The sequence below is a fragment of the Cervus elaphus genome, chromosome 19, assembly GCF_910594005.1.
Source record: "Cervus elaphus chromosome 19, mCerEla1.1, whole genome shotgun sequence".
NCBI classification, from domain to species: Eukaryota; Metazoa; Chordata; class Mammalia; order Artiodactyla; family Cervidae; genus Cervus; species Cervus elaphus.
In genome coordinates this window covers 89,668,939-89,695,412 of record NC_057833.1, presented here as the reverse complement: position 1 = coordinate 89,695,412, position 26,474 = coordinate 89,668,939, and the positions used below count along the sequence as shown (strand labels likewise).

The 26,474-nt window shown below is 47.4% G+C and overlaps 1 protein-coding gene across 2 annotated transcripts in view; it reads right to left on the bottom strand.

Moving 5' to 3' along the window:
• Positions 1-22,594, bottom strand: part of PXYLP1 (2-phosphoxylose phosphatase 1) — a 76,067-nt gene extending 53,473 nt beyond the window's left edge. The window contains exons 1-2 of one of the 2 annotated variants that reach the window (XM_043874807.1): positions 22,454-22,594; positions 21,901-22,052 (exon numbers count right to left, since the gene is read on the bottom strand). The gene's annotated coding sequence lies outside the window, so the exon portion shown is untranslated. The remainder of the gene's footprint in view (positions 1-21,900; positions 22,053-22,453) is intronic. The other variant, XM_043874810.1, reaches the window with a different exon arrangement.
• Positions 22,595-26,474: the final 3,880 nt, after the last annotated feature.

The window sequence follows — 26,474 nt, the reverse complement described above, 5'->3', positions numbered from 1 at the left end:
GGTGAAAAGCTAAAAGTTTTTTCTCTAAGATCGGAAACAAGACAAGGATGCTCACTCTTGCCACTTTTATTCAGCACAGTACTAGAAGTCCTAACCAGAGCAATTAGGCAAGATAAAGAATTAAAAGGCATTTAAATCAGAATGGAAGAAGTAAAACTGTCTCTAGTTGCAGATGACATAATATTATATGCAGAAAACCCTAAAGATTCCACCAAAAAACTGTTAGAACTAATAAACAATCTCAGTAAAGTCATAGGATACAAAACCAATACACAAAAATCAGTTCTTTTCTACATTAAAAACAAGCTATCAGAAAAAGAAATTAAGAAAACAATCCCATCTACAACTGAATCAAAAAGAATAATACCAGGAATAAATTTAACTAAGGAGGTAAAAGATCTGTACACTGAAAACAATAAGATATTGATGAAAGAAAGTGAAGACAAAATAAATGGAAAGATATTCCAGGCTCATAGTTTATAAGAATTAATATTGTTAAAATGTTCATACTACCCAAGGCAATCTACATATTCTATCAAAATCCCAATGTCATTTTTCACAGAAATAGAAAAACAATTAAAATTTGTAAGGGACACTGAAGAACACAATTAGCCAAAGCAATCTTGAGAAAGAACAAAGCTGGAGGCATCACACTTCCTGATTTCAAGCTACATTATAAAACTATAGTAATTAAAACAGTATGCTATTAGCACAAAAACAGACACACAGATCAATGGACAAGAATAGAGAACCAGAAATAAGCCCACACATATATGGTTAATTGATTTACAACAAAGAAGCAAAGGATAGGGAAAGGATAGCCTCTTCGATAAACGGTACTGGAAAACTGGACAGCCACATGCAAAAGAATGAAGCCGGATCCCTATCTCACACCATACACAAAAACTGACTCAAATGGATGAAAGATTTGAATATAAGGCCTGTAATTATAAAATTCGTAGAAGAAAATATAGGGGGGGCAAGCTCCAAGATCACTTAGCAGTGATTTTTTTTTTTTTTTTTGGATTTGGACACCACAGGCAAAGGCAACAAAAGCAAAAATAAAGAAGCGGGACTATATCGAACTCAGAAGCTTCTGCACAGCAAAGGAAATCACCAACAAAATGAAAACAAATGAGATAAAACATCTGCAAATCATATGTGAAATAAGGAGTTAATATCCAAATTATACATAAAGAACTTACACAACTCAACAGCAAAAAAACAAGCAATCTGATTTAAATAGAGAAGAGAAACTGAATAGACATTTTTCTAAAGAAAACATATAAATGGCCAACAAGAAAATGAAAATATGTTCAATGTCACTAATCATCAGGAAAACACAAATCAAAACCACAAGGCGATACCACCTCACAGCTATTAGACTGGCTATTTTCAAAAAATACACAAGATAATAAGTGTTAGGACATGGAGAAAAGAGAACCTTTGTGTACACTGGTTGGACTGTAACTCAGTGCAGTCCCTAGAGAAAATAGTATAGAGGATCTTTAAAAAAGTAAAAATAGAACTACCATATGATCCAGTAATTCCACTTCTGGATGTATGTCTCAAGGAAACAAAATTTCACTCTTGAAGACACATTTGCACCCCACATTCACAGCAGCATTATTTACAATAACCAAGACTACCTCTGTATCTATTACATCTTTATACACATTACATTTTCTTTATCCATTCACCTGTTGATGGACACTTAGGTTGTTTATACACACAAATGCATGCACATACACACACACACAGCCATGAAACGGATATCATTCAGCCATGAAAAATAAGGAAATACTACCATTTGTGACAACGTGCATGGACGTTGAAGTCATTATGGTTAGTGAAATAAGTCAGACAAAATAAGACAAATAGCATATGATCTCACTTATATGTGGAATAATCTTAAAAACAAAACTGAACTCATAGAAATAGAGAGCAGATTGGTGGTTGCCAAAGGTAGGGCATGGGCAGTAGGAGAAATGAGCGAAGGCAGTCAAAAGGTACAAAGTTCCAACTATAAGATAAATAAATTCTTGGGATGTTAGGTACAGCATAATGACTATGGTTAACAATACTCTATCCTATATTTGAAAGTTGTTAAGAGAATAGATCTTCAAAGTTCTCACTGTAAGAAAAAAATGTTTTGTAACATTGTGAGGTAAATGATATTAACTAGACTCACAGTGGTGATTATTTTGCAATATACACACATATACCAAACCCTTATGTTATACACCTTAAGCTAAAGCAATGTTGCATGTCAACTGCATCAATCAAACTGAAAGAAGAAAGAAGATAGGATATAAATTGGTGTTGAATATATATGAATGTATAGTGCTAAAAAATAAGAAAATGACCAAAAGAAAAAGAGAGAGTCAAACTTGAAAGTCACAAGCTACAGAAACAGAGCTTCCACAAGCTTGGCACCCCAAATCTGTGTGGAACACAGGTCCTGCCTCTTTAACACACCCCCATCCTTGATATCATTGTCCTGGAACCAAATCAGACTGTTTTTGGAAACGAAAAGTAATCTATTGTGTTAAGCCACTGAAATCTGGAAGTTTATTTGTTACAGTAGCTTAACACAATTCCTAACAATTACGTGTCCATATACATAGGCTTTTGATAAAGATTAAGCAAAATATCATGAAACACCTGAGTCATAGTAGCTCAGTCATGGTTAATTCCTTTATATTCATGGGTCTGCCACCTACGTGAAAATACACCAATAAAATCTTGCTTTTTTTTTTTTTTTTTGCTTTGAAGCAAGCATTTTATAGGAATATTTAAATGTATAGATTGGGGCTAACCCCTAAACTTATTATCAGGCGACATTTTCTGAAGAGTTTTATTTACATCTTTAAATCACTCTGTGATCTGGTATATGCGGCTTGCCTTGAACGCTTAACTTGAAACTGAGAGAAGGTGAGATCTCACTAGATGGCGAGCCCTTTCCAGTTTTCCAGAGTGAGTCATACTTGTACTTTACTAGCAGTTCTAAAAAAAGTCAAAAGGTGCTTAATGAGAAACATGAAGGAAGAAGCTATTGACGCAAGTGCTTTTGAGAATGCCAAACAATGGGATAGCCACAAGACTAAATAAGCAAATACTTATTCTGTATTCTCACCCTACAACTGAGTTTCCACATATGTCTACTAAACAGGGCAAAGAGCTATCCTGTAATATTTACAGCTTTCACAGTCATCTTCCAAAGTCTGCTGCATGATAAGTTGGGCACTACTGTGTGTATTTACAGGACAGCACAGTGGTGGGAATGTGTGCTGTGGATTGTGTTCTGTAACACTGCTGTGAACTGTTGGTTATGGAAGACTGGCTTTGCCCACCAACCCAGGAATAACTAACTGCAGACTGCCGTATCACTAGTCTTGTTATGACTGATCGAATCAGGATGGAGAAATCGCCTCCTCTCGAATTTGGGACGTCTCTGGTATCTTCTTTTGTAAGAAAAATAAAACCATTCTAACAGACTCATTTAAAACTATAATGCAAAATCTTGTCATCCCCAGAAGGATGGTCATCTAGCATCTTTCCAGCAGGTGGTCATCTGAACGTTCACCCTTTAGTGGTTTCCCATAATGCTCTTGGGATGATGACCAAACCCTGCCCATGGCCTACAGACCCAGCCTCACCTCAAGTCCATGCACGAGAGCCCCCCAGCCATCCTGGTCATCTCTTAGCCCCACAAAAGAGCTGTGCTCCTTGGGGACCTGGGACCTGTATCCATGCCTGTCCTCTGACAACCCAATTAGGAGATGGGGGAGCCAGGCAGATGTCTGGGGGTACCAGTTCACAAGGGGCACAGCCCCTCACAGGAAAGGGCCTGAGGTGGAGAAAACTGTACATTTCTGGAGCTGCTTGCGCAGAGAAGGGAGGTGGGACTGCAAGGGGCCATTAGGTTTATCTTGCCGGGAGGACTCTGGTGAGAGGGGCAGGGCAGGCAGGTTATGTTTGAAGCCAAGGCTAAAATGCTCAGGAGGGCAGAGCATGAGAGCAATGGAAGTTTTAATGCACATCCACAAATTTTCTGTCCCATTTCCCACCAGAAAGTGGTCCTAGGTCCTGGGAACAGGCACTGGGACTGCCTTGATGAGTAGAAAGGCATAGACATGATGCTGTGTGAGCTCCAACATTAGCTCAAAAAAGTCTATGCAGATTCCACCTGGCTTGTCTCGTTTGCTCTTGCCTGGGCCACATGCTTCAGAGCTCCAAGGCCACAACACAGGAGAAAGCCCACGAGAGGCCATCTGGGGATGGGGATGCCCAACAGTAGACCTGTGAGTGAGGGACTCTTTGAACGATTCCAGATCAGCCATCCCCTGAATGAGTATGTGAGAGATCTGAGCCAGAAGCATAAGCTGAGCCTGGTCCACCTCCAGACCACGAGGATGAGAGTAAAAGGATGATTATCTTAAGCACCCAGCTTGAGGATTTGTTTTGCACCAACACTGAATGACACGAAGGCTAGGAACTTGAGTCTTGCTCCCTGATCTTGTATCCCCAGTGCCAGGAACAGTGCCTGGCCCAAAGCAGGTGCTTGATCAATATTTGTTGGAAGAATGAATGAATGAACAAAGGAGCAGCTTATTCTAACCACCAGCAACCCACCCTCGGTACTTCTTCTGGCCAGCATGCTGCCTTTCCCAACTTGCTGACTCCCGATCAGCCCTTGGATCCCAGCTCCAGAATCACTTTCTCCTTTCTCAGGGTAACTGCCCATCTCCTGTCTAGATGAGCATCCTGTCTGATACCCTCGAATCACCCTGTGTTTCTCCTTCATGACACTCCCCAGGACTATCATTACATAACCAAGCTGCTGAAATTCCTGGCTGGCCCACTGCCTCCTGTGCTTGACTGTAAGCCACCTCACAGCAGGGATGGGTTCTGTCTGTTCACAATGTGTCTCCAGCGCTGAACAAAACCTGGCACAGAGTCCGCTGAAAGCATGTCAGAACAGTTCTGGACGATATTCAGCTTAGCTGTTTTTACTCACGACACTCGTGATACCAAATGTATGGGGCTTTTTTTCTCATACCCACCAGTTTTCCAGTTTTCTGGACACCAGCTGGGCATCCCACAATTCAGTTTGCTTCTGACGCTTACCATCCAGAGTCAGCTTCAGACCCCACAGGATTAAGGGCTTGGTCCTCAAGACCTCTCCCACATCAGATGCCAGTCACAGGTCTCCGCCCCTAGGCTGCCCACTTCTGCCCTGCTTTGGTTCCAAAGATAGGAGGCTTCCTGCAATCCCTCTACTTCAGGTTTGATCATTTGTTACGAGAGCTCATGAGTCTGGAGGCAGAGTAACTAACTATTATTTACTGTAGATTATCACAAAAGATACTCAGGAACAGCCAAATGGAAGAAACACACTGGGCAGGATACGGGGAAAGAGCACATAGCTTACACGATCTCTCTGGGCTCACCACCCTCCCACCACCCTCTGTGTCTGTCAACCTGGAACTTCTCTAAACCTCACTGTTGAGAGTTTTCTGTTGAGGTTTTACGTAGGCTGCTGCTGCTGCTGCTAAGTTGCATCAGTCATGTCCGACTCTGTGCGACCCCAGAGACGGCAGCTCACCAGGCTCCTCCGTCCCTGGGATTCTCCAGGCAAGAATACTAGAGTGGGTTACCATTTCCTTCTCCAATGCATGAAAAGTGAAAAGTGAAAGTGAAGTCACTCAGTTGTTTCCAACTCTTCGCGACCCCATGGACTGTAGCCCACCAGGCTCCTCTGTCCACGGGATTCTCCAGGCAAAAGTACTGGAGTGGGTTGCCACTGCCTTCTCCATGTAGGCAAGAGTACTTAAATCAATGGCACTGATGACTGAACTCTACCTCCGGCTCCCTTCTCTCCCCTACTTATCATTAAAACCCCTTAATCCTGCCTTGGTCTTTTGGGCAAAGGCTCCCATCCTAAAGCTATCTAGCCTCTGTTCAGTTATATGTCATCTCATCAGCATATAAAAGACACTCCCTGATGGCTCAGATGGTAAAGAATCTGCCTGCAATTCAGGAGACCTGGGTTCAATCCCTGGATCAGGAAGATCCCTGGAGAAGGAAATGGCAACCCACTCCAGTATTCATGCCTGGAGAATTCCATTGGACAGAGGAGCCTGGTGGGCTACAGTTCATGGGGTCACAAAGAGTCAGACATGACTGAGTGGCTAATACTTTGGACACTTAGCACTCTGGAGATTCCAGGGGTTTTAAGAGCGGTGTGCCAGAACCTGGGACAAAGACTGAATATTAATTTTTTTTATGATACCACAACAGCCAACCTCACTATTAGAAGCTTCAAATTATTAGAATTCTCACTGAGTTAGAACTAGCCTGTTAACTACTAGCCTATCTTCCACCAGGCTTTCCAAATCCACTCACACCTTGGTCAAACCACACAGACCTTGGGGAACCCAAGAGGTTGAGTGTCTTCTTCAGGTCTACACAACAGTCGGGGGGAAAAGCTGAAACCTGGAGCCAGCTCTCTGCCTCGCCAGTTCAGTGCATTCCCACTACACCACACTGCCTCCTGGATGTTTTTACGGATGTTAAATGCTCTAGCGGCATCGTAATCCTCCAACCAAAGAACAACAAACAAATCTGGGTGCTTTTCATAATGGAACATATGAAATGGGTGAAGCTTCTTAACACTGAACGCATGGTATCCAAGACCTATACGGAACAAGAGCTCACGTGATCCTTTAGGCACCTCCCTGCCAAATACCTATGGGGTGAGACCCTGAGCAAACATTTAATTCAGATTTTAATTTGGCCCCTATTTCCTGGACAGACCTTGGGTCAATTTTCTGCAGAGGGATTCTTTTCTCTTCCTTGTCACTCCCAGGGTCTTTGGAGATTAAGGACAGAAATAAATTCCAGGTGATCTGCAACAGTTCAGTAGGACAACACCTTTGAACAACTAAGCCTTTGACAACGCAATGACTGGGAAAACAAAATGTGAAAATTTTAATGGGATGTGATGTGAAAAAGAAAAAACTACAGAATCATGTACTGCATGGCTAAATTTTTTAAAGGTATATATGTATATGCTTGGAAAACTAGGATGGAAAGAAATATAAATTTTAAAATGACATGGTATTTCTCATCCTTCGGATGGGCAAAAAAATGAAAGACTATTCATTTCTGCTGCGCACTAGTCTCAAAAGGGATGAGTTCATTCACATACTGTTAGTGAGAGGGTTAACTGGAATGGAATTTGTAGAGAACCAGTGGTCTTATTAAAACAATAAACACACATATCCTTTGCCCTAAGAATTCATATTCTGGGTATCTAATTCCCAAGACTGCTCACTCATGTGTACAAAGCAGCACTAGGAATAACTATAAAAAGTTGAAAACTGACATGTTCTTATGTATAGAAATGGCTGGAAAATTACAGTTTGTCCACACAATGGAATATGACTCAGCCTTAAAAGGAAGAGGTGGATTTATGTGTGGGCATGGAAAAAAACCTCTGGAGACACTGCCCAGTGAAAGATAGAAGAGAGAGTGCTGGCATAGCAGATATAGGAAAATTTCATGTAGGTAAAACATACATTTGCATATCTCAACGGATCTATGGAAATTTTAAGACAACATGCAAACCTACTGAAAAAGGTCTGGAGGGAGACAGCCCTCTAAATTAACAGGGGTGGACTTTTAACCTCGACTGTATACTTTTCAATATCTACTCACATATTTAGTGCTCTCTTTGTACAACGTGTTGTGTACAGATTTTAAAAGATTTAGTAATGGCAGAAGAAAATGTTAATGCTGCAAAAAAAAAAAAAAAAAGCAAGCCCTAATACAGCCTGTATAGTGTGAACTCAATTTTGTTATAAAGTAGATACGTTACCAAACTGGATTGAGTGGTTTTAAACAGGAGTGGGAGTGGGACTTTTTACTGTTTACTCTTCAGAACTTTGAACCTATTACTATTTTTTAAAAAAGTACAAGGAACAAATTTTTAAAAAAAACGGAAAGAGAAAAAATGTCCTTAATGTTACGGGTGCTTATAGCTGGGATTACAGGTAATCTTAATTTTCTTTAAAACAAATCACAAGACAGAAGACTGACAGGAAACTCTTTAAGCAGGTGGTGGCATCTTAGAAGATTTGTCATTGGTAATTTTCTGCATTTTCCAAATTTTCCTAAGTAGACATGTCTTACTGTTACAATCAGAAAAAAAAAGAAAGCTGTAAAGTTTATTTATTAACGTGGTTAAGCAAGAAGTCACAAGGTGGGTACAGGATAAATTATAAAGAGATTAGTGGTTTTGAAACAGTAGCCCTTTCAAAACTCAATGCAACATGGAACTTGATGTGTAAGAGAGATAAAGGCAGTTTGCTAGGAGGGGCTGCATGCACCTCTAGGCAGAAGCCCCATCACTGCAGAAATCAGGGTTCTAGGAACACCATCGGGAAATGCACCGTACAGAGGCTGGGCTTCAGGGGGCGGGGCGGGGGATGGCGGTGGCTTGTGCTGGGATGGTCAGAGAGGGCTTCAGGGACTCAGCAGAATCCATGTTAAAACTGAAAGGGCAGGAAGGACATCTGTGGGCATGCCTGATGTGAGGCATTTGGAAGTAGATAAGTGATGTGGGTGGTGGTGCAGAGGCGGAAGCACAGCCAAATCCTCTGAACTGTTGACTGCTGGCAGGCTTTACACATTGACTCATCAGTGAACAGGTGGAGGATGATTGGGACCAGACTAGGTTCCTGTGGGAGCAGGGAGCCACAGCAGGTTCCGGATGGCATGCATGACAGAATGAAGGCGGCATTAAAGAAACATCACTGTCTACAGATGGATACACCCCTGCATATTCATTCTACCCTTGAGTTGTAGCAAGACGCTGGCAGCAAGAAGACAGACAACCTTCTGGGCCCTGAGTTTCACTGTCACTCAACTGAAGATTTTGTCACGGTTGTGCTGCATTTGGTCAGTTCTATCTCATAAGTAGCCGGTATTCCAAGGCCAGTGGGGTTGGGAACCCCAAGCCACAGCTTGTGATACTTCCCTGGGATTGAGATCCAGGCTGTGGCACCTCAGGCAAGTTGCTTTACCTCTCTGAGCTGTAGTTTCCTCACCTGTAGATGGCGATTCAAATATTCATTTAACAATTCTTTACTGAGCATCTGCTATATGCCAAGTACAGTCATAGAAATGGGATCAGTAGTGACCAAATAAGCCTAAAATTTCCACCCACGTGGAGCTTAGATTCTAGTAGAATGTGAAATTACCCATTCCTGGGTTTGTGGAAAGGACTGGATGAGATGTTTCTGGGATGCACTTAGGGTAGTAATGATTCTACACCTAATTCCAATGTGTAGGGGGTTTTCTTCCCACAGCACAAAGCAATTTTCTATCTGACACCAGCTAGGTGTTCACTCCACCCCACAAGGCGTACCCTGAGGAGACTCAGGATGAGAAAGCACAGGATACTGGCTGAGGTGCATATCGAAGGAATGATTTCAATGAGCCCTGGCTTTTACAGCTTCCCACTCCCAGAAGAGGGTTAAGATCTTTAAATTGAGATATCTGGTTTTCTTTAATTAACAGTGATCTTTTGATATTCCAACTACCTGATCTTTGTAGCAAAAACTCCTATATACCCTGGCCCCTCCCTGACCTCTTGGGAGCAGTCTCTCACAACTATCTGAGATGCTGGGTCCCTGGCTTAAGTCCCCAGTTTTGTCTACCACATAAAACATAATTCTCAACTTTTAAGTTGTGCACTTTCTTCCATTGACAAACTCAACTCTGACACCATCTACCTGGAAATAGCCTCAGCTCTCACAAGTTAAGGGCTTAATCCCACAAGGCTGTCCGCTCACTACTTCAGATGCCAACTGCACATCCAGGTTGTCACCTGTGCTTCTAACTGGCTATAGATTGAAGTTCCAATGAGCTCCCTCTCTTTGGGTTCAATTGATTTGCAGAGTGGCTCACAGAATTCAGAGAAAACAATTTACTTACTAGACTACCAGTGTATTACAAAGTATATGACTCGGGAACAGCCAGATGGAAGAGAAGCATATGGCAAGGTATGTGGAAAAGGTCTTGTAGCGTTCACGGTCTCTCGCAGAGTACCACTCTTCCTACATCTCCATGTGTTCACCAACCTGGAAGTTCTACAAACTGCATCCTTTGGGTTGTTATAGAGGCATCACTGAGGCAGGAGATAGATGGGCCCCAGGTGGAGCAGCTGACTCTGTCTCCTGAGGACAGAGTATCTGTCTCCTGAGGACAGATACTTCAAGATAAAGAGCAGAGTGGAGCTGAGTCCTGCTTGGGAAAAAAATATATGTAGGCCAGATATTTCTCATTCCTGGGATCAAGGAGACCTCCCAAAGTACATGTGCAGAGAAAAGTTCCTCGGGCATAAGGGAAGGGAGAGGGTACCAGCCAATAATATGTCCTGCCAGCCTCCCAGAAACTCTCACGCTGAAATCCATCTTGGTTAATAAAAGATGTATGTGCACATTGGGGAGGGTCCTGAGTCACAGAGCTATACACAATGAGCAAGATGATTGGCTAGAGAAAACCTGAAAAAATATCCCTATATTAGCAAGTTAAGTCAAAAGTGCAACTCTCCCTCTTGAGCCCGCCTGTGTGTCCTTTTCACATGAGTCTGCTTCTAATAAACACTTAACCCACTTTACTATCTCCATCTCTTTACTGAATTTTTTTTTTTCAAATTAAGACAAGAACTGAGGGACTTCCCTTGTGGTCCAGTGGCTTAAACCCCATGCTTCAAATGCAGGGGGTCCAGGTTCAATCCCTGGTCAGAGAACTAGATCCCACATGCAACAACTAAGAGTTCATATGCTATAACTAAAGATCCGGAATGCCACAACAAAGACTAAAGATGCCAGTGCAGCCAACTAAATAAAATAAAAAAAGACAAAGTTTAAAAAGTTTTAAAAAGACAAAAACTGAGATCATCATTACCTAGGCATAACTGACTAAATCACTGACTAATGGTAACTGAGTCAACCTCCATCCCCCCCAACTCTTCCCCAGAAATCAGAGGTGGTACTACTGAAAGTTCTAATCCTCTCATCACAAGGCTGGTTCTCCTGGCAACCAGCCTCAAACCTTAGGTTACCTGGAGGCTTAACTGACCTCATTCACATAATGAAAGACACCTTTCCAGTCTCCTCTAGGAAATGTCAAGGGTTTGAGGAACTCTGTGTCAGAAACAGTGACAAAGAACAAATAGACACTTCTTATTACAAATCAGAACATCCCAAGTTGTAATGATGCTCCTTCTCTTCATTTTATCATTATGCATGTTCCCTATAGCATTTGGCACCAAAAAGGTACCCCAGAAACACACAGGACTGATCTGCAGATTGAGATCCTTCTACCTGGAAACAAAGTGCCCTACATTTAGCCCTGGGCTTAGACTAGCATGAAAGTTCCTCTCTCTGCACCCTGCCCCCCAGCACTGTCAATTCCACCTTAACAAACAGGGCTGGGAAGGCAGAATGAAAGAAACCACCCTCGAGGCCATTCATCACAGAGAAGGCTCTTCTAAACCCTAGCTCAGCCCTCATTTCCATGGGGAGATGAACAAAACTTTATAGGCTGGTGACAGCTGGTCCGTTCTCAGGTCGTGCTAACCATGGTCCTCACCTAGACATGAACCTTGAATGGACCATCCCATGGAGATGACTCAGCCCCTCCAATCAGGCCAGCCCAGGGCAAGACCAATCTTCACTTAATGGATTTCAGCATCAAAGGTTCATTTCAATGTGCTCACAGGGTGGGGAACAGGCACAACCAGGACATATTTATCCTGAGCCAAGTGGCCAGAAGTTTTGGTATGAGTTGAAAGGAGAAAAAAAAAATGTAAGCAAACTTTAGAACCTTATCTTTGGGGCTCCAAGAATGTGCTCCACCAAAAGCTTAGCTGGCACATATCTTGACACAGAATGACAATTTCCAGCTTTTCTCACCAACTACATGCTGGTGTTCTGGTGCCAGCCTCTATTTTTATAGCCTGAATAATGCTAGGATTATTTAGGCAAAGGACCAGACAAGAGCTGGAGATAGAGGGACAGGGCACAAGAGGTGATGGCACAAGCACTGGGGCCCACATCCTACTCAGTCTCCAAAAGCAAACCCTTGAGAGTCGAGTCTGGGACAGCAGCCGAGCCCACCCTCCTCTCAGAACCCAGACCTCGAGCCCCTTTGGGGCTGAGACTTCATCTGCCTTGTTCACTGCTCTAACCCCAGGACCTGGAGCAGAGCAGTGCTTAATGAACGAATGACCACACCGCCCCACCCCAACTTCAGCACAATGGACTCCTCGCTGTTGCCCCAAAACCTAGGTTCCCCTTCTGCCAACTCAGTGCCTGCCATTTCACTCTCCTGGCCCAGATGCCTTCTTGATCTTGTGAACTCTCACTCATCCATGAACTCAGCCCAAATCCTACCTCCCCTGGAAGCCTTCCCTAATCCCAAGGCTGGGTGAGGTCCCCCCACACAGGGCAACCTCAGCCCTCCCACAACACTTCTCAACCTCACAGGCTTGTGTCGGCTTCCTTGCCTACCTCCCCCAGGACTGGGTGGATGCAGAGCTGAGGAAGCAGCAGGTATTCAACAGGTGTCCGTGGAAAGAAGGAAGGGAGGGAGGGAAGAAAGATACCAAGGATCCTGTGGGTGGAGAAGCACCTGTCACTGAAACCTACAACAGATTGAGTAAGAACAAAACACCAGAACCCAACAGATCAATGAACCATTCACCAACAAGTTTACTGAAAAAAAAATTGCAGGAAGTGGTGGGAAAATACTTTTCAGTGGGTTCAAATGGGAAGCAGAGGCCACTCTGCTGTGGCCTCTCCTCCTCTCTGGGGGTGGGGGCTGGAGGGGAAGAGATATGTTGGGAGACTGGCTGAGTGAGGCCACTTCAAAGGGCACAAGCAGCTCTCATGGGCTCAAAGTTCTTGAAGGTTCCTCTGGTATCAAGGAAGTTGAAGGCCATTCTTTCTGGAGTAACCTCCAACTGCTGAAGGGAACCAACTAGGACTCACTCCCTCAAAGCTGTTAAGAACATGGCCTGAATCAAGAAAGAGTGATAATGAGGAACTTCCATTATTCTGCTGACCCAGTTCCCAAAGGTAGGAACAGAAGCTGGGATTTAAGACAGATGATCTGGAAAGAAAGACTATTTCTGGCTGGAGCTTTCTTAGCACAGCATTTCTTTCCAAGACAGACACCTCCAGTTGCCCCTCAATATTCATTTATTCCTTACTAACAGAATCCTGATTTGGGGGTGGGGGGGAGTAGCAGGCTTCCCTTGTAGCTCAGTTGGTAAAGAATCCACCTACAATGCAGGAGACCCTGGTTCGATTCCTGGGTCAGGAAGATCCGCTGGAGAAAGGATAGAATACCCACTCCAGTATCCTTGGGTTTCCCTTATGGCTCAGCTGGTAAAGAATCTACCTGCACTGCAGGAGACCTAGGTTCGATCCCTGGATTGGGAAGATCCCCTGGAGAAGGGAAAGGCTACCCATTCCAGTATTCTGGCCTGGAGAATTCCATGGACTTCCATGGGGTCACAAAGAGTCGGACACGACTGAGCAACTTCCGCTTTCACTTTGAGGCTGGTGGTGAGGAAGTGTCACAGGCATTGTCAGCTCACCATAAAATCCATCTCCTCTTCCTCTTAGGCACTGGGCTGGACCACATTTCCCAGCCTCCCTCCCAGGAGGTATGGTCATGTGACTGACCCCTGGCCAAGGTCAGTGGGAGTAATTCTCTATCAAGTCTGGCCCATAAAATCTTTCCATCCTCCATCTTTCATGTTCCTTCCTTTTTCGCTGACTGACGCAAACGAGCATGACAGCCTTAAGAGCTTGGATCCCTGAATCACCTGTCGGAAAAGAGCCCCTGCCTCCCTTATCAGGAACAGCCATTTTGGACTCTGTGTGAGCAAACAGTTAATGTCCATCATATTTGAGTCATTAAATGGACAGCAGAGCCTTGAACATGGCTCCACTTACAGAGAAATCTTTTTCAACAGTAAATACACTACTACACAATCTGAGGTTGGTTGAACCCACAGATGTGGAACTGCGGATACGGAGGGCCAACTCTAGTTACATGCAGATTTTTTACTTGGGGGTGGGGGAAGGTCAGTGCCCCAAACCTCTGTGTTACTGAAGGGTCAACTGCATTTGGTTTGTTCGTTTCAGCGGTGAGCCTGTCTAACTCCTCTAAGCAGCAGTGTGCCCTGTTAACTACTCATATGACCCTTTTAACTGGGAATGGCCATGTGACACAGTTCTGGCCCTGACACGTTAGAGGAGGTCTGCTGGATGTTGTGGGGGACATGTCTTGTTTTCCTGATAAAAGGTATCAAGGTGGCTGGCACTTCCTTCCTGCAGCAGCCAATCTGCCATCATGAAGAAAAGGCCAGGAAAAAGAACAGTGTGTCAGTTCAGACAGAATAACCCCTACCTTCAAACATCTTGTTACCCGAGAAAAACAAACCATTATTTGTTGAAGCCAGGAAGGTAGGTTACTCTGCAGCCTAACACAAGCCTGCTTTACAACCACTCATTCATTCATCCATTCATTTATTCCCCCAATCTTTACTGAGGCCTATTTCATGCCAGTTCTTAAGCTGAGGGAAGAAGATACAGAGGTGAGCTGGGTGTAGCCCCTGCTCTCCCGAAGCGCCCAGTGAAGCTGCGGAGACAGGCCCACGGGCAGACAATCTGAATGCATTGGGAACAGATGCCAGGGTGGCACAAGATGGTCTGGGGGGTGTGAGCGATGGTGGTGGGGGAGCAGGGAGGCAAGGAGCTCCCAACTCCCTTTCTGGCACTGAACACACAGCGCAAACACCCCTCAAGCTGAAAAGCAAATAACAGGAACGTGCTGTGCTCGGCCGAGCCAATTGCAATTACTTACTGCATGTTGAGTCCCTAAACACCATCAATTAATGCAGCTGTTTCAAGATAATCAGCAGTCATTAGAGCAAGATGCGCAAGAGGAGAATATAAAAACTCACTTGCCGCTGACTTAGACATGCCGGAAAGTCTGTGAACCGAGGATGAGACAGGCTGGCTTGGACCCTTAGACCCTCCTGCCTGCTGACATTAGGATCTCTCTTTCTCAAAGACACAGTCATTTTTCACCTTGAAGATAGCCCAAAAAATCAAACGTCTATGCCATGACCTTCAACCATAAATGCCCAAACTTCGATTCTCAGGTCTGTGTTTCCATTAAGAACTGCAGTAGAGACAAACTGGCAACAAAAATCAACCCCATCTGGGAAATCAAAACCAGAGAAGTCAGAGCAGTCGGGGAAGCAACTGGAAAGTAAAGGTTCTCCTCCTTTTAACTCAATGCTGCCTAGACACAAATAATTTTTCTTTTTTAGTGAATGGTATTATTGGTCATTTCTTTACTTTCAAAGTATGGGGAAAGTATTTTAAGAAAAAAAGACAAAGCCTCATTGACCTCAGATTCCATAAGTTTAAAAATAAATAAACTAGGACTTCCCCGCTGGTACAGTGAATAAGAATCCCCCTGCCAGTGCAGGGCACACAAGTTTGATCCCTGGGGTGAGAAGACCCCACATGCCATGAGCAACTAAGCCCAGGCATCACAACTACTGAGCCAGAGTGCTGCAGTCACTGAAGCCCATGAGCCTAGAGCCCGTGCTCTGCAACAAGTGAAGTCACTACAATGAGAAGCCTGTGCACCGCAATGGAGAATAGCCCCCTGCTCATCACAACTACAGGAAAGCCTGTGTGCTGTAATGAAGACCCAACACAACGAAAAAAAAAAAAAATTTTTTTTTTAATGAATAGAATAAGCAGGTTCCTCATTAAGAGGGTTGATTATCCGGTTTCCAGTCTGACTGCCGACTTATGAGTACAAAGAACTCCAGTGGAGACCAGAGGGTGTGCTAATCACACAAAGCAGGGAGGCACTCGGGTCCTGAGGCTGCAATCACAGGCTCCTCTAGTCCACCCCCAGCGCTGGAGGCCATCTCCAGCTGGGCAGGCTGCCACACTGGAGCTTCTCTGTAGGACACACAGAGCAACTGAGGGTGAGGTCTGAGGAGGAGGGGCCGCCCTTTCAAGGACCAAGTATTAAACTCAGGCCTGTCAACAGTCCCAGAGACTTTCAGATCCAGAAGGTTCCAGCTATGGCAGGCACAGGACACATGACAGTGTCAAAACCACAGGCCCAAAATGGAATCACCTGTGCTAAAGCCATGACGCCAAACCTAGATTTAATACTTGACCCAACTGCCATTTCAGCCTCCCCCAGATACGTCATCTTAACGGGCCAGTTTGGAGTTTTCTGGCCAGCACCAATGAGATGATCTGTCGCATGAGTCCTCTCTACCACCCAGAGAAAGTAGAGATAAACTACAAGATAGACCCTTGCCCCTCGCCCAGAAGAACGCGACTTGGCCTGAAACAACCCTGGATTTTCTTCTGTTAATAGCCTCCTTGCCACTCCCTCCTCCTCCTTATAAAAACCGTCTCTTTGCACAGCCCCTCAGAGCGCCCTTCTGTTTACTAGACGGGGTGCTGCCCATTCAGGACTCTTGAGTAAAGCCAATGAGATTTTCACATGTGCTTGGTTGAATTTTGTTTTTCCCTAGTAGTCTGGCCTTCTGCCTCAGGCTAGTCCTGGACTTGCTCTCAGGAACAGCTGTGCCATTCGTCACTCAGAGAACTGGGTCTCCGGTGGGATCATCGGTTTCCGGGGTGATGGACAATCAGCCCAGAACAGTGGTCAGGGCATCTGGTGCCATCGACCAGGACCAGGAATATGCTTGGCAAGCCAGGTGCGTAAACACTGAGTTCACAGTCTCTTATCATGCTTCCCGCTAACAACCTGAGGCCAAGAGTGATAGTTAAAACATGAACAACCAGCATGTGTCAGACATGGACCAGCCAAATGAGTGCCTATGTTCAGCAGCGAGCAAGGCCACGTCATCAGAGTATAGCAGCTGAAGTATAGCACTGTGCCCCACCCCTCCTGCCTTGGGCAACCCTTCACAGGCTATACTCTGGCCTCTTGAGGCCGTAAAAAGTGGCCTGGAGTCAGGTGAGTGCCCAGGAAATGCCTCTGCTATTGTTCCTGTCCTTCACTGTGAATTTGTGTATGATGTCCTCCATTCTATGGGCAGGAGGCTATGTGTATCTTATCATCCTACTTCCATCATCTCAGTGCAGTCGGTTGGTATGAAAAATGTTTTGCAACCCACTCCAATATTCTTGCCTAGGAAATCCCATGGACAGGAGTCTGGTAGGCTACAGTCCATGGGGTCACAAAGAATCGGACACGACTAAGTGACTAAACAGCAAGAGCGTTAAGGAATGAATGGTTAAAAAAATGAAGACCAAGAAAAACCACGGCTAACATTTAAGCATGTACTATGCGTTCTAAGTCCTTGTCATGCACTGTCTCATCTCAGCTTCACAGTAATACCATGAAGTGGGTATTATTATCACCACCTTGGTTTTACAAAAGAGAAAACGGAGGCATAGAGAGGCTGGGTAACTTGTCCAAGGGCACAAACCTAATAAGGACAGATCCAGGACTTAAAGCCAGGCTGGCTGCAGAGCCTACACTCTGACCCACTGCACTCTGCGGAGTACACACCCACAGGAATGTTAGTATCAGGAAGTCACCAGAGAACCTCTGACACCCACACACCCTGAGGATTCCTTCCAGATGGTTTCTGATGATGCTAAGTCAACATTGGTTGACTTACAGAACATTTTAGAGAAAAGCAGTACCTACTTTTACCGCTACGCAGGAGACCACCTGTAATTTTTACATAACTAAGTAACCACATTGAGTTATCAAGCACTGTAGCAGGAAGATCTAGGTACATAGTATTTCTCCACTCAAGAGATCTGAACTCTAGGGGAAGCCTTTTAAACACCCTGTGGTCCAATGTCCCCATCCCTAAGAAGATCCCAGACCTGAAAGAAGGATTGAACAAGATCATGGACACAACTCCCTATTTAAATGGTAAGCTACTACATAAGCAAAACATATGATCATAATGATTAATATATTTCAGTAAAGGGACAGATAAAAATTTCTATACCTATCAATCTATACTTGTCTAAATTCTATGTTGTATATACTTCTACGGAAGGTCCTATCTATATCTCTTCACATTTCAGTAACAATGTTTAAAGCTTAATTTACTTCTGTAAGCCTGGGTCCTTCCATTATCACTTCTGAGCTTTCAGACATTTCTACTATAACTTTAATAATTTTACCTTAATCTTTCATCTTAGACGCATAAAAAGTTAACGAGGCAGTAAATATCTTACTCTAACTTCAGATTCTTCTATATTAGCAGCTGACACAATTAGCAAGCAAGAGCTTCATTTTACTTTATAATTAAAAAGCTCAAAATGATACTGCTCTGCCTCTGAAGGCCTGGAGTTTGGTGTTGGATCCAAGAATGAGGTGGGTCTAGGAAAGTACGCCGTGGTTTCTGTCAGCTGGAAGGACACATGTCTCCATGTAATTGAGGGGTAGGACATATAGTATTCAAACTATTTGTAAACTGGGTGTAAATGATGATGCTAACCACAGACAGGAGTGGAGAGGAGAGGAGGGGGAGGAAGTATCAGAACCAGGTACAATGATTTTCATCTTAATCTGTTCTTTAAAGCTATGGTTTCTATGCTATTGATTGTGGCTCTCTCTGGAAGTTGGTTATACACAGAGGCAGAGAGAGTGGTAAGCAGATGACAAAAGGATGCCTCATAATACAAAAACATGAATGCATAAGTTGGGGGAGTGACTACGCAAACACATAATTTTCAAATTCTTAAGTTGCTACCACTAGATATTTAAGTTGCTCCTCTGTCCACGGGATTCTCAGGCTAGAATACTGGAAAGGGTTGCCATTTCCTCCTCCAGGGGATCTTCCCCACCCAGGGATCAAACCCATGTCTCCAGCGCCACCTGCACTGCAGGCGGATTCTTTACTGCTGAGCCACCGGGGAAGCCCCAAGCACAGGTTCAGATCCTCCCAGCTGTCTCTTTTGGCCACGCCCCTCAGCATCCCAGGTGTGAGCTGGCTCCTCCAGGCTGGACCCTGAAGCAATATCGTTGTTGCTCAAGCCACCTTTTCCAAAGGGGCACATCCCTCATTCACCACTTCAGATGGCTCCGATCTCCCACCTCCCCGGGTCCAGCTCTCACCTGGCTTTCACGGCCTTCTAGGAAGCAGAACAGTGGGCCCGGCACACCTTATTTCAGGTAACTGTGAGGTCACCTTCCCTATCTCAGCGAATTTGCTCCTAATGGTAACTCCTCCCCCAGAATGTGGGCCCATGACACATCATCCACCAACCAAGAACTTCGTCCCAGGGCTAAAGCCTACCCCTGGGAGTTTTCAGAACCTTGGCTATTCTGTCATCCCTTTTCCTACTTCCTCCAGATAGCAAGCTTACTCTCTTCCTCTCTCCCTTCCTCCCTTTCTCTCTCTCACTTACAGACCTCAGGCATTAATTAAGCCTCTTCTAGAAAACAGCTGCAGGAATCCTGGGTATGAGCCAGACCTGGAGGCAGAGACAGTCCGGGTGAGGAAGATAAGCCCACAACAGTTTTGAACCCACAAGTAGTGCAGGTTCCCACTTCAAAGTGACATTCCAAATTCCAATCCTTCCCAGATTCCTGAAAAAAGGGGACACAGACTACTCCCACCCCTGCTGCCTCTGGCCATTCTCTCCAGGGCTGGCCTTTGATAGAGGCGGCAGAACTGGACTTTGATCCACCTGCCGGGGGGTCATGGCCACCCCCCACAATCAGAAACACCTTCCCCAAACACCAGCCTCTCTCTCCTCAACAGGTCAGCAAATCAGATTGCCAGAAAAGTGCAAGAAGGGGTGTTCTTAGCTCTCTCCAGGGTGGGCAGCCCCCACTGGAGTGAAGATGCTGTGATCTGAAGCAGCTAGCGGGACTCCACAAGTGGCTTCCCCCTCATTATGCACAGGGATGAGGGACCCTGAACGGGGCTGCGGCCACAGCCCTAGAGGTCAAGCCGTCGAGGACTCACCCCTCACCAGAGAGTCTTAGCTCCCCATGGTGGCCATCACCTTCTCACTCCAATCATGGCATGAAGACAACTTATTTTCTTCCTGGAAACTCTGGACTGCCCCCTGAGTTAGAGACCCAGTTGTCAAAGTTGGACCCATAAATTATGCTCTCTGCCCTCAATACACACATAAATGAATGTCTCCACTCAGATATTTCTTTAAAATTTGATGAAGGATAACATTTTGGAAACAGGGCAGCACAATGGGAAACATGGGTTATGGACTCTGACAGCCTGGATTCAGGAAGGGACACCCACTTGTTTCCTAAACAAACACTGATCACCTGTCATTTAGAGAGTGGAAGCCTGGGTGCTGCGGGCTCAACGATGGTTTCACCCTCATGGGCAGTGGGGCATCTGACATTCAATAACTCATCACACAGCAGCCTAGGGAGGGCTGAGGAAACACCCACAGGAATTTGTGGGCACTCAGAGGGACCCTATGAGCCCCAGTGTGACCGGGGGCTAATTACTTACTAATTCACTATTCAACGGTGAAAACTACTGAGCTAAATACTCTTCAAACCAATCACTGGAAAGAAAAGAGTTGCAGATACCGCAGTTCCACAAACGCTCTAAGTGCGGTGCTTGCTGCAAAGGCCGGGGGGCCCACTTAGTCCCTGGTGCCCGAAAGTAGCCTCCCAGGTATCAGTGATGGGGGGCTGGCCAGGAGCTAACCTGTAAAACAGACACGCCTCCTACACATCCTTTCTAAAACACAGTCGTTGTTTTTGTCGTGTCCTACTCTTTTGCGACCCCACGGACTGTAGCCCGCCAGGTTCCTCTGTCCATGGGATTTCCCAGGCAAGAATACTGGAGTGGGTTGCCATTTCCGTCTCCAGACAGGAACTGAAGTCCTGTCTCCTGCATTGGCAGGCGGATTCTCTACCACTGAGCCACCAGAGAAGCCCTCTCTAAAATAGGCAATTCATTCAATCCAAAATTTAATGAAAGCCAGGAGAATGGATGGGGCGGATTCATGCACTGGTTTTCTGACTGTCACCCAACATTTCCACCTCTCTCTAGGAAACTGGAGGTTTTTCAAACCACCTGTTTTTTTAAACCCTCTTCCCAGAGATGTCCGAACAGCGCACCGACACCTCCAAGAAGGAATTGTAGCCGAGCCGGGTCCGCAGTCACCTCACGTTTGTGAGGCTGGCCGAGCACAGCGTGTTCCACACTCGGGTTCATCCGCGGGCCTTCTGCAAATAGTAACAAATGTCCCCAACTTGTGAAGCCTTCTTGAGGCTCCCTTAGTCGCCCACCCCACGCTTCCCCATTCTCACGCGATCTGATCCCACAACTCTCGTGATTTTACTTTTCGAATGCTTACAAAGCACCCTGTCTTCCCACGAAGGCACCAGCCACCCGGGCGGGAATGTCTCCCCCGCGCCCCGAGACGCCCCGCCGAAGCGGGTAAAATATGGCTCCAACGCCTCCTGCACCGCTAAACCCTCAAACACCCACCCACAGGTAGAATTAGACAGACCGCTGCAGCCACCAAGAACGCGGCCAGCTCGAAGCACATCCAATTTCGCGTGTATGACAAAGCCGGCTGCTTTAACCTAGACAAGTTCGCGAGCAAGAGCAACAGCGCGGGGTGGAAACCCCGCAGTCCTGATCTGAGCATCCCGGAACGTTCACCCGCGCGTGGAGCTACCGCTCCGCGGGGCCCCGGGAGTCCCGGGGGCGCCGCGCGCAGGTAGCGGCCGGAGCAGCCGGCCCCACCGCCGAGGAAGGCCGCCGAGAACTTGCTGCCGCCTGCTTACCTGGAGACCCGCGGGCTCGCGGTGGCCGGGGAAGGGGGATCTTGCAGAGGAGCTCCAGTTCCGGCTGCAATCAGGCAACAGAAGTGCGGGGGCCGGGCCGGCGCGGGCCGGAGGGGCGGGACCGCGCGCACCGAGGCAGACGAGGTGCGGAGCTGGAGAAGCGGGAGGCGGCGGGGTTTAGAGGAGGCACGCGCCGGGGGGTGCGGGGCAAGGACTTGGGAAAAGGGCGGCGGGATCCTAGGCCGGGTTAGGGGGCGCTGGGGCTAGGAGAGTGGGCGGCGGATCAGAAGGCGGGGACTGGGATCCAGGCGCGGGGGCTGGGGGGACGGCTTAGGGAGAAGGAGCGAGTCCGGGGCCGGGGTCTGGGGAAGAGGCGGGGATGGAGGAGGGAGCTTGGTAGCCGGGTTCAGACCGGGTACTCTCACGCGCGCCCCTGACCTCCCCCGCCCCCGCACCCCTCTCCCACCGGAGTCTCTGCCTGGTCGTCCCGGCCTTGGCGCGTCCCTAAGACCCCCTCGGTGTCCAAGCCCGAACCCCAGGGACACCCGCCCACCTCGAGCCTCGGTGGGAGGCTCCGCTCAGCCTCAAAGGCAACCTCCTCGACCGCGGCCCGCGCCGCGCTCACCGCCCATGGTCCCAGCCCGGGCCGGCTCCGCCGCAGCGCGCCCGGTTCCGCGCTTGCCGCCTGCTCGGCCCGGCGCAGGGGGAGGCGAGGGCGGCGCGCACCGACTTCGGGCAGCGAGACATCTAGCAGCGCCCCCTACTGACCTCGCGGCGCTCGGGGCCCGGCCCGCCCCGCGCTGGGCGCCCTTGAGCTCCGCCCCGGAGGCGGTGTTGCGGTGCGGCCCGCCAAGCCAGAAGGGAGCGGCGGAGAGGACACTGACTGGAGGAGGCCAAACACAGGCCCCAGGGACGGGACAACCATCGGAGATCTCGCGGGCGAAAGTCGCGGTCACGGGCACGCTGAGTGCGCGGGGACCGCGGCCACCTGAGCGCAGGGCCTCTGCGCGCCTAACAACGCCGGACTCGGGATCAGGAGTGGACGCACGCCTAGGTCGGGTGCGCACACACGGCCCGGGCCCGGGGCCCTAGTGTGGGGTGCCCGTGGGCCGTGGGCCTGACCCGGCGCTACCCGGGGTCCGGTGCTGAGCTGGTAGCCCCTTTTGGGGGACCCACCGTTACTGGGTGACTGCAGCCTCATAGACCCAAAATGTCACAATTCTGGCCACCTTGCCTTCCCCACCACTGCCCTTCCCCCCGCCCCCAGCCTACTCCAGGTTCCCTTCCGGCCCCAACCACATCCGGCCGTGTGTGTCAACTAGACCTCCAGGCTGCTCCCTCGGGGTGGCCTCTAGGTGCCCTGCGGAGTCGAGTCGCCATCCTGGCAGCCTCCATCCCCACCCCTTCTCTGAGCTACCGGGAAGCCATTGAGCACTTGTCTGATTTGAGTAACTCTCTGTTAGACACACTTGAGGCTTGCAGTTGAACTTGGTTTGATACTTTATGGGGGCGGGGGGGAGGGGTCATTTCTCTCAAATGTTGGGCTCTAGCTGGTGGGGATTACTACTTGATTTCTCTGCGCAAGATAATCTGACCCACGGTGACTGTCAGAGAGGCCTTCGGTATCGGTTCCAGGACTACAGTGACCCCTACGTACCTTAGAGCAATTGGTCTTGAGCAAAATGGGCTCCTAAGTATTTACTGTTGACCTTCTGAGCACGCTTTCTGGAGGCGTTTCTCACATGGCCTCTTCTCTCATTCCCATACTGGTGGCTCCCAAATCCACACTCAGCACAGAGATGTAACCCACGTTTCTACTGACTTTCTTGCTTTCTGGTCAGAACTTTCCATCTCAGTTCAGCACTCCCAGCACCAAATTCTATCTCTTGCCAGCTCCCAAGAGTATCTACTCAATGGTCTCATCACGTTCACTGTCTCCTGCTTTGCCTTCCTCAGCTGAAGGCTCAAGGTCCAGGGAGCCTTAGCTTCTAAACCCTGATTACCTGCCTTTCTCTTCCTATTCCTGGGATCCCAGGCTGTGTTCAGATCCTTCCTGCCCCGACCTCTGACACAACGCTGCCCAGGCATGAACTGCACCTCCCAGGACAAAATCGTTTCACTGTCCCCTTTAGCATCACCCATATTCTCCCACCTGGCTCTCAGGCCACCCTATCCATCCAACACCTCTCCTCCTTTCCTTCACAATCCCACTGACTATCCTCTCACTAAGTCCAGGCTCTACCCCTTCCCTGGTGCTGCCTCCCTCTTCCTTGCACAAGTTAAGACACTTTCTGCTCTAAATCAGGGGTCCCCAAACCTGAGTAGGAACTGGGCAGCACAGCAGGAGGTGAGAAGCACTGCAAATGAGCAAAGCTTCATCTGTATTTACCAGCCACTCCGCATTGCTCACATTACTACCTGAACTCTGCCTCCTGTCAGATCACCTGCAGCATTAGATTCTCATAGGAAAATTATCACAATGTAATCATAATAGAAATAAAGCACACAATAAATGTAATGCACTTTAACCATCCTAACCCTCCCGTCTCCCCACTCTGTGGAAAACTTGTCTTTCACAAAACTGGCTCCTGGTGCCAAAAAGGTTGCTAGGGGGACTTCCCTGGTGGTCCAGTGGTTCAAACTCTGACCTCCCAATGCAGGGGGCCCGGGTTTTATTCCCTGGTCAGGGAACTAGATCCCACATGCCACAACCAAGGATCAAAGATCCTGGATGCAGCAACTAAGACCTGGGACAGCCAAATGAATTGAATTAATTTTTAAAAAGGCTGCTAAGGACCGCTGCTCTAAATGACAGACAGCCCAATTCACACTTACTTAAACAAGAAGGAACTGATTGACTTACGTAAATTAAAAGCTCAGGGCACATCTGCTTCAGGCCTGGATTTAGCTCCGGAAACTAAAGCCTTCAGGGATGCTCCACCTCCCAGCTTTGCTTCCTTCCATGTGAGCTGTACTCTCAGGCTCTCTGCAAGACCCCAGCAGATCCAGGCTCACAACCTCACAGCCACAAGGCCAGCAGAAAAAGTGCTTCTCCTTGCCCACCATTCCTGCGAGCCTTGGGCCTGACTCTGGTTGGGTCACCTGTCCAACCTGTCCTCCCAGCCACTGTGACCCCATGGTGGTTCTGTCTCTCCCTGCTACCTGCTCAGCCCCAACAAGTGCCTGCCCCTGCATCCCTTCTCTGTCACAACAGGACCGAAGGGGACCCAGGGACACCACTGCTAACCATTTCCCCACAAAACACACCTCACTACAGTTCACCTGGCTGCAAGCTGCCTGTGTTGGCCCAGGGCATTTTCCAAACAGAAAAGGGTTCCAAACAGGGGCAGAGTTCCAAAAAGGAAGAGGGAAACAAGACCCTCTGCTTACAGCTTCCTGTCTTTACCATACACCCTCCCTAAGTCAAGACTTGGTACAGAGGTGGTCTCAGGCCTCTCCGGGAACCAGGCATCATATTCTCCCTAGATTCTCCCTCTGTCTCTTTCCTCGCTTCCCCGATTCTCTGATGGCTTCAATCCCCCTTTTTTCTTGGAGAGGTGTCCTCTCCCTCCTCCCTGTGGACTTTGGGTTCTGAGTAGTACCCACCCATCCTGGCCCCTGGCGTAGTAACACTCATTGGCTGAAATTTAAAGGAGGAAGGGGCTACAAAGAGAAAAAAAAACTCCTACAGGGGAAATATATGTGAGGAAGCATCTCAAAACCATTACTGCCATTCAGTCTCTTTCCTCTGTGGTTGGTGAGGAGGTAAGATGTGGCCTGAAGCAGCTGGTGACCTCCTGGCCAGCACCTGGGGTGGCTGTGCCAATGCTGACCACCCAGAGGAAAACAGTCGAGAGGCAGCTTCCTGTCATGCCTAAAACCAGGACCTGGATTTTTCAAGTACATGTCCAATGAATCTCTGCTTCTCCCCCAAGCAAGCTAGAATTGGTTTTTTCATAAAGTGCAACTGAAAGAATTCTGAGTAGCACAAGCCCACAGCACAGCACCTGGCACATTGGCCCCTGAAAAAGAATAATCTTTCATCATCATCATTCATGTGATGGGGACAAACCATGCCCATCAATGACTGTAAAACAGAGGAGAAAGGAAACAGCGCAAGTGACCATTTGCTCGTAACCTTGGTTTCCCCTTCTATTCCCAGACTTTGTCCTTCCCACATACACATTTTGGCCCCCAGGGAAACTCAAAATTCATTGAAAGTTGAACCCTCTCATCTTATAAAAATAGTCTCAGACTCAGCCAAGTCATGAATATTCTGCCAGGCAGTACTTACTGTCATTCTGTGCAAGCAGCCCCCGCCTGGAGCAGCTGGGAGCAGGTGCCCATCTTCAATTCAGTTTCAATCCGTTGAGCATAAAAAAGCTGAGCAAATATTTGTACAACCTCCTTTGTCCTGCTCTGTAGACTTAGAGAAACAGTGGGCTACTGCCCCTAGCCTGAAAGGATTGACTCGGGGAAAACAAGAAGTCTAGGACAGGGTATGAGATAAGAACGATACCAGGGAGGCCCCTAGGCACCCGGGTGAGGTGGTCGATTGTCATCAGGTTCTAAGT